This window comes from Notamacropus eugenii, chromosome 5 (assembly GCF_028372415.1).
Source record: "Notamacropus eugenii isolate mMacEug1 chromosome 5, mMacEug1.pri_v2, whole genome shotgun sequence".
NCBI classification, from domain to species: domain Eukaryota; kingdom Metazoa; phylum Chordata; class Mammalia; order Diprotodontia; family Macropodidae; genus Notamacropus; species Notamacropus eugenii.
Genome location: NC_092876.1, coordinates 118,810,738 through 118,820,386, shown reverse-complemented (window position 1 = coordinate 118,820,386; position 9,649 = coordinate 118,810,738).

The window sequence follows — 9,649 nt, the reverse complement described above, 5'->3', positions numbered from 1 at the left end:
GAAGGGAAGACAGTTTAGCCTTTTAAGGGGTGATGGCCTGGTAAAGAATAAAACACTGGAAGTCACTATGAACACAAAGAACAGTGTTAGAAGTAGTAAGGCAATGGCAAGATAAAAGATTTCTAGAAATTCAAGCCACAAGGGAACTAGGGAATTAAGCTGGACAATAGGCTCTGCCATATAGCTAGCTAGAACACAAAGGTTTTTTGATTTAAGGATAGTATAACAGAAGGCTTTATGTACCAGTGACCTAGTGCTTGGCAGTCACCCCAGCATATGAAGGTGGCTCAGGCCCTCCTCACACTTGGCAGGTTCCTCACCCTGACACTAAAACACACTAGGAGAGCACATCTCAAAGGGGATTAGGGGAGCCACAGGAAACCTGGCGCTCACCACATCCAGAATTATCCTTGTATGTGACGATTGTATCCATTCTAAAAAAACCTACTGAATAACCCTTCTGTTAGGCCAGTCATTTGTGCCACTCTAATATCAGAGTTTAGGACTTCTAATACAGCAAAGAAGAAAATATATTTAATACATACCAAGCACTGGGTACAAATCTGAAAATAGCCTCAAGGGAGGAATTTACATTCTAACTGGAAAGGGACAACCCATGTAGGAAAGTAGAGGCCAAGGAAGGGTACCTCAAGGATGCAGATTGGACCTAGGGAAGTAAATTGACAGTCTTCATTTGTCATAGGAAAATACTATGTACAGAGGAAGTGGACCAAGCGCTTTATTGATAGTGAAGTACTACACATCATGATTAGGCTACTCAATGGCTCTTTGATAAAGTAATTTAAATTATGTGTGTGTTTGTAAATATATACTGGCATCAGGAAATTAAAACAGGCAGTCATACATATGAAAAGTTCTTTCTTTGGTTCACTGCCATTTCTTACCGTAAAACTGACCTCAGGTTGGGAAACCCAGAACTTGGGGCACAAGGGGCACCTGCCTCCTAAACCCCAGAGGATAGAAGAGGTAAAATAATGAACCACCATAATGATTCTCATTTTTTTTCAGATACATTTAATGATATTCAGACAAGACCTACTTCAACTAAACAATATTTAAGGGTACAGCCCCTATTATTTTTAATCAATGCCTTTGTTTTCCTGATGACATTTTTTACTGCAGGTACTCAAGAGTTCCTCACTAGTCATACTTGCAATCTGCTCACACCCAGCATGTACCTCTTCACTGCCCTCTGTGAAAATGATTTTCAGTTTTTCAATGCCTTCCAGCCACAAACAACTGTAGATTCCAGGGAGGGTTATAATAAAATGGAATTTAACTTGATTTTCAAAAAAATACAAGAGCAAGACATTATCATGTCTTGTCATCATCTTATTTTACTAGCAATGTAACTCTGCAGCTGCTGTTCAGCAGCAAATACGATCTCTCATCAGATTTGCCTGTGAAGCATCAGGGTGGGCTTGCTTTCACACCTTCATGTCCCAACATCTCCCTCATCCTACTTCCTTCATGGATTTTGCTGTCAATATGTAAGGGGGACAGGCACTTAGTAACTGGTAAGTGAATTTTTTTATATGCCAGTGGGTTGTTGGAGACCAGCCATTCCCCTAGAGCAGTTCCTACTGTCTGAGGGCTCCCCAGGACTTGCATCATATAGGTGTTGTTACATCAGTGCTCCAGTTTAGCCTTGTTCCTCGTCCTTCAGAGAGGGAGGGAACCCCATGTGAGGTTAGCAGTGCCCACGTTAATTGAAGATGCCTGGTAGCAGCAGTCATGCTCTGTTCTTAGTTTCCATTTGGCTGTATTCCAATGGGCCTTTCTTGTCTGTGCTTGTGATGATTGTAGTAGCTTTGCTGGTGACCCAGGGTCTCCTTTGACCTCCCCTATCTTCCATATGGTCTCCCTGAAATTTTTGGCAGGTACTGAAGTCTATCCAGCACTGGTCTTTTCTGGGTTTCCCTACCGCATTTCCTTTCATGTTTTCTGAGACAATAGCTCATCTTTTCCCCCCCTTTCACTGGCACTCTCACTGTTGGGCTCCCTTCCCCATGTCAGGTCTGTAGGCAAGAGCACCAGCTACTATGATAATTCCTTCAGGTCTTTGCTGCTCACCTCAGTTTTCCATATGAAGGCCATCTAGGTTTATTTTGGCTGCTAATGATTACTCAGTGAACTCATTTCCATAACTCGAATATTAGGGGATTATAGCTTTACAGCTAGACTGACCTTAGAGGTCAGTAAGTGCAAACTCATCATTTTCTGATGAAGAATGAAGAGTCAGAGAGGTTATGACTTGTCTGGAGTCATATAGCCCTTAAATGCTTGAGGCAAGATCTGAATCTAGGTGTTCCATTCCGGGCAGTGGATAGAGTGCTGGGCCTAGAGTCAGGAAGATTCATCTTCCCGAGTTCAAAAATATACTCAGATATGTATTAGCTGTGACACCCTGGGCAAGTCACTTTACCCTGTTGACCTCAGTTTCCTCATCTGTAAAACGAGCTGGAGAAGGAAATGGCTAACTCCTCCAGTATCTTTGCTAAGAAAACCCCAAATGGGATCATGAAGAGCTGGATATGACTGAAACAACTGAGCAACAACTTCCTGACTCAAAATCCTGAATTCTATCCACTAGGCTATTATTATTTCTTTATTGCTATCTTTTGCTTTCACATCACCTTCATTTCCCAGAATATCTCTCTCATTTCCCTCAAGGGAGTTATCCCTTATAACAATCAAGATGAAATTTTAAAAGTTCTCAATACTAACGAGCCCGTACTAAGTCTGACTATTTTCAACATCCACAGTTTCCATCTCTGCAAAGAAAGGCGAGAAGCTCATTGTCTTATTTCTTTTTCTGGACCAAGCTGGGTTATTAATAGTGTTCAGTTTAGATTTCTTCTGTCTGGTTTTTCCATTTACATAGTTATTGCATATACTGTTTTCCTTGTTCTGTTTATTTCACTTTGCATCATTTTATATTTTCTCACCCTCCTTTGAACTCTTGTACTGTTTTTTATGGTAACAGTCCACACATTAATTTATCATAATTTGTTGAGCAGCTCCCTAATTGATGGGCATCTTTGGTTCTAGTTTTTTGCTATTACACAAAGGGCTACTAAAAATATTTTGGTGTATATTGAAACCTTTCTATTTTGAATTCTTTGGAGTATATATGCCTAATAATGGGATCACTGGTCAGAGGGCAACATGCAGGTTTATACCTTCTCCAACTCTTTGTAGGAATTCTATTGTTTTCATTTTCCTACTTAAGATAAAAGACAGAAAAAAGTTTTAGTAGCCTTATTGCTATCTTGTGGTAACTTTTATGTTTACAAAGTACAAAAAAGTTACTATATTTATGTTTCTCTACAAAGCAAACTCTAATCTGATAGTCTACCATCAGAACTTTATTCTTTTTAGTAATTCCAAGTAGCATTCCTCAATATCTGCAAAAGTGAAACCTGGAGGAAAACAGTAGAGAGTATTTCCTGATGTGGTAAATCTTCTAGACTTCAAAACGACATGTTCATTCCTCTGTCTCCAATATACAGATACCATCTCTAAATAGCACAGGATTTAAAAGTCTTTACAAAGCATTTTGAGGTAGGCAGGATAGGTGTTATTTCAGAAGAGAAGAAACCAAGTCACAGAGGTTAAGTGACTTGCCTAACTAAAGTAAGACAGTAAATAATAGCTGTGACTAGAATTGGTCTCCAGAGACCACATTTTTTTCTTTTGTTTTATAAGTTAATTTATTTATTTTTAGTTTGCAACATTCACTTCCTTAAGTTTTAAATTTTCTTCCCTTCCCTCTCCTCCCTAAGACAGCATTGTAATCTGATATAAGCTCTACCTATAAATTCCTATTAAACATATTTTCACATTAGTCATGTTGCATAGAAGAATTAGAAGGAATTGGAGGAACCATGAAAAAGAAAACAAAACAAAAAGAAAATAGTCTGCTTCGCTCTGCATTCCAACTTCATAGTTCCTTCTCTGGATGAGGATGGCATTTTGCATCATGAGTCTTGGAATCGTTTTAGGTCCTTGCATTGCTGAGAAGGACTAAGTCATAGCACACTATGGCTGTTACTGTGTACAATGTTCTCCTTCTTCTGCTCACTTCATTCAGCATCAGTTCATATAAGTCTTTCCAGGTCTCCCTGAAGTCTTCCTGTTCATCATTTCTTATAGCACAATAGTATTCCATTACATTCATATTCCACAACTTGTTCAGCCATTCCCCAATTGATGGGCATCCCCTCAATTTCTCATTCGTAGGCACTACCAAAAGAGCTGCTACAAACATTTTTGTACAGTAGGTCCTTTCCCCATCTTTACAATCTCTTTGGGATACAGCCCTAGAAGAGGTATTGCTGGGTCAAAGGGTACGCACAGTTTTATAGCCCTTTCGACATAGTGCCAAATTGCTCTCCAGAATGGTTGGATCAGTTCACAGCTCCACCAACAATGAATTAGTGTTCCAATTTTCCCACATCTTCTCCATCATTTATCATTTTCCTGTTTTATCATGTTAGTCAATCTGATAGGTGTGGTGTGGTACCTCAGAGATGTTTTATTTGCATTTCTCTAATCAACAGTGATTTAGAGCATTTTCTCATGACTATAGATAGCTTTAATTTCTGTCTCTGAAAACTGCCTGTTCATGTCCTTTGACCATTTATCACCTGGGGAAGACCACACTTTTTAAAACTTTTTCTCCAGTTCTCAAACAGCAAATACCTTCCAATCTTCATATCTTCTAGTTTCAAACACCCTAGATTTTCAAAGCCCACTAAAACAAGACCTTAAATAAAATGAATCAAAATTAGAAGTACAGACGTGGTGCTGAGAAATTATGGCATTTTCCTCCCATTATTGCTTCAAGATACTTTTTATCTGCTGAGTCTGAGCATAAATATGGGCTAATTTTAAATTACTTCAGCATGGAAATGATTTCTAATAATGAATTCATTTTTAGCAAAATTCTGCGATAAAATTAGGTGTCCATTTGTCTGTGTTACAATGAAATAGAGAAACAGGTTTTACAGGAGAAAACAAGGTTATATAACACCCTCTCCCTCCTTTAAAACAGGGTTACATAACACAATTAGTCTGAACAAGCGCAAGTTTTCCATTTTGGCCCTTTCAACTGATCAAGGGGGCAAGTTGCTTTGTCTTTCTCTTCTTGACTTCCTCGGTTGTAGTAACATACCAAGTGACCATCAAGATTACTGGAAAGATTAATAAAAATTGTTCTAGACTTAAAATAACACAGACTGCTACAGCAAAGTATATTAGTTTCCCAACCCCCACCGCAACAGATAGCTTGCTACTTAATGACAAATACATCTTATTATTGAGGTAACATTGGGCTCTTAAGGCTGGTAGGTGCCACCAAGGTGGACAGGCTTCAGTTATGGGCTTGAGAGCCAATGCAACTAACTTCAGAGAAGCTCATGTCTAGAATGCTATGTGCCACCAGCTGATTAATTCTATCAGTGACAATTGATGGAGACAGGTTTCAATATACTTTTGTCAGGTGTGCCCACATCAATGAAACAATGAATCCTTAAAGTATTATTCTTTACTAAATGTGAAAAGTTAAAAGAAGTTTAAGATTTTTGAAATTTTTCTTAGGTATTAAATCTGAAGTTCATGGGGTTGATCTGAGAATAGGTATTTGCAATCTGCTTAAAGTTAACATATGGTACTAAAGGAATAAAAAGTAATAATTGTAGAATTATTAAAAATTAATTTTCCATAAATACATAGCCATATATCTCTTTGCAGACCTATTAAGTTCACAAATATACTATATATACAAATATACAAATATACGTTTTATACTAGATATTAAGCTGACTTCCAAAAAGGCAAATATGGTTTATTACCCAAACATTTAAAAATACCTGAGGGCCAGGCTAATAGTTAAGAAAAACTTGAAATTTTTAATTAAAAAATGGTGCAGAGGGGATTTTGAAAAGATGGAAAATTCCAGGCTCTTCAAACTTCATCCACAAAATGACAACATCACCTCAAAGTGAAAGTGAAGCCACAGAAATAAACAAAAGTCAAAAGCAGTTATCCTCCAAAGATAACTAGAGAGGACCTCAGGAAAGACCCTCAGGAGGTTTGGCCTGAATGAAGTACAAACACCTCCAAGCAACTCTGCTGAAGCAACAAACAAGCCCTGAGGGCAGTTGGGTCTGGCTAGCCTAGGCCTAAGGAACTTTCACCTCATGGAGTGTGGTGGTTGGAGCTAGGTAGGGGGGATTGAAGGATCCTCTGCAGAGCTGGACACTGAGCCAGCTGTGCTTACTAGACACAGTCCTGAGCTGTGGCTGGGGTTGAGAAGGAGCAGAGTGCAAAAGCAGAGGCAGAGACCTTGCTGGCTGTGGGTACTTGCAGGATAGTGGAATCCCTGGTTTGGGTTCCAGGGCAGAGAGGACCCATCCTTTGTGGGTCAGTGTGGCTGGGAGCCCTGGCTTAGGGGTGAAGAGGAGTGTCTGAGGTTGGGCCCCCTGGCAAGAGCTCAGAAAATAACAGTAAGGAAAACCTGGGGCATTATTCCCACCTCAGAACTAGAACTGGATTATGAAACAAAATTAAAATGAGTAAGCAAAGGGGAAAGAACCCAATCACAGACATCTTCTATGGAGACAGAGAAGATCTGGGTTTCAAATTCAGCAGAAGATAGTGAAATTTAAAAAGCCACTCCTTTTTCAAAGAGAAAGGTCAAGTGGTCACAAGCCCAAAAAGAGTTCTTGGAAGAATTTGAAAAGGACTTCAAAAAATCAAATAAGAGAGATCAAGGAAAAGTCAGGAAAAAAATAAGAGTAGTCCAAGAAAATTATAAAAAGTCACCCAACTTGAGATAGAGATCCAAAACTTAAGGAGAAGAATAACTCCTTGCAAACTAGAACTGGGCAAGAGAAAACTAATGTCACCATAAGACACCAAGACATAAACAAACAAAATCAAAAGAATGAAAAAATTCAAGAGAATGTGAAACATCTTATTAGAACAACAATTAGAAAACAGATCGAGGAGAGACAAATAAGAATTGTTGGACTATCTAAAAGTTATGATCAAAAAAATAATCTTTACTACAATATAAGAAATTAAGGAAAATTGCTGTGAAGTTCTAGAACGTGCACAACATACAGCCCTCTGTTGGTTCACAAAAGGATTTCAAGTGGCTGTCACCTGACCTTCAGCAACCAGACACTGTCAGTCTGTCTCTAGTCTAACCTATCTGTGACCTGAAGAAATTTAGCCTATTTTAATTTTGGCCCTTACCTACTAAGTTGTGCAGGGCTGTTCTACAACCAGAAGGTAAAGCAGAAATAGAAAAAATCCACTTACGAGAGATCCCAGGAGGAAAATGTAAGAGGAATATCATAGCCAAGTTTCAAAGCTCCCAGGCGAAGGAGAAAATATAGCGACAATAATAAAAACCAATCCTGCAGAAGCACAATCAGGATCACACAAGATCTGTCATCTTCTACATTAAAAGACTTGGTACGCTACATTTTGAAGAGCAAAACAGTTGGGGTTGTGACCAAAAATAACTTACTCAGCAAGGTTAAAAAAAAAAGACATTTAATGAACTGAAAGACTTTCAGGTATTTGTGACAAAAACACCAGAACTTAATGGAAAATCTGACATATATGATCCAGGAAAAATACAAGATCTGTGAAAATGTCATCAGTACCCTTATGACTGTCATTACTTGGGTAGTTTGAAAGGAAGGCTTGGGCTAAGCTGATTATTATGGGATGATTCTAAAAAATAACACTGGGTATGGAGAGGTTAAAAAAAGAGCAAGGCATGAAAGGAAGAACTGATACAGAAGAAGCAAGGAGGGGTGGAGGACTGGCTGGAGACTTACTCTCAACAGAAAGGGTTAAGGAGGAAACATCATCTACATCTAGAAGGGTATAAAAGTCTTCTAAATTTATAAAGAAATGAGGGTTAGGGGATAGGATAAGAGAGGGGATCTTATGAGGATGTGCAAATTAAGAATTAGGGGGATGGATAAGAGGATAAGGGAGGGACTTGTAGAGGGGTGAATAGATTAATTACAGACTTAGGAGGGCAAGGTAATGGTTAGAAGTTAATTAGCTGTGTGAGGAGAGATAGGGTAATAAGGAGGATAAATAGTGAAAAAAATAGAATGGAGGGAAATATAAAACTAGTAATTATAACTGAATGTCAACGGGATGAATTTACCCATAAAACAAATGGATTGCAGAATGGATTGAAATTGAGTTACAAAAAAACATAATAAAATATGAGATACACAGAGTTAAAATAAAAGTCTAAGATAGAATTTATTATGCTTCAGCTTATGTAAAAAAAAGCAGGGGTAGCAATCATGATCTCAGACGAAGTTAAAGCTAAAATAGATTTAATGAAAAGTGATAAATAGGGAAACTACACTGTGTCAACAATATTATTCAATATTGTTTTAGACCATTTAAAATAACTTTAAAATACCTGAGAGTGTAGTATACCTGCCAAAACAGATCCAGGAACAATACAAACATAGTTATAAAACGCTCTTTATACAAATAAATAGATTTAAATAATTGGATAAATATTAATTGTTCATGGGTAGGCAATGCCAGTAAATAAAAATGCAATTTTGCCTAATCTATTCAATGTAATCCCAATTAAATTGTTAAAATATTATTACTGAGTTAGAAAAAAATAATAAAATTTATTTAGAACAAAAGGTCAAGAATTTCAAAGAAACTAATGAAACAAAGTAAAAAAAAAAGCATTTCAGCAGTATGAGACCTCAAACTATATAATAAGGCAGTAATTAAGCCTGAGAAAGGTAGATCAGTGGAACAGAGTAGACACAACACACAGAAGTTATAATAATCTTGTGTTTGACAAATGTAAACATTTAAGTTTGAGGGATAAAAATTCATTATTTGGTTAAAAAAAAAGACTGTTGGAAAATCTAGAAAGTAGTCTGGCAAAAACTCGGCATAGACCAATATCTTAATCCATTTATCAAAATGGATATATGACCTAGATATAAAGAGAGATTTGGTAAGAAAATCAGAACATGGAACATATTACCTATCAGATTTGGGGGTAGGAGAACAATCTAAAGAAACAAGAGAGTACTATAAGGTGTAAAATGGGTAATTTTGATTATATTAAATTAATAAGTTCTTATACAAATAAAACCACTGTAGCCAAGATTAGAAGTAAAGGAGACAATTGGAAAAAAAAAAAACAAAACAACAGTTTCTCAGATAAGATCTCATTTCTCAAATATATAAGGAACTTGGTCAAATTTATAAGCATACAAGTAATTCCCCAACTGATAAATGGTCAAACATGATCAGGCAGTTTTTTGATGAAGAACTCAAAACTGTAGTTATAGTCATATTTACAGTTTATGTTTAGTTATATTAAAAATGCTCTAAATCATTATTGATTAGAGTAATGCAAATTAAAATAATTTTGAGATATCATCTTACAGCTATCATCAGATTGGCTAAAATGATAGATGCCCTTCAATTTGGAATAGCTAGACAAATTGTGCTGATTGTGATGGAATACTACTGTGATGTAAGAAATATTGAGCTGGTTGATTTTAGAAAAAAATGGAAAGACTTGGACCTATAAAAGAAGATGTTATCT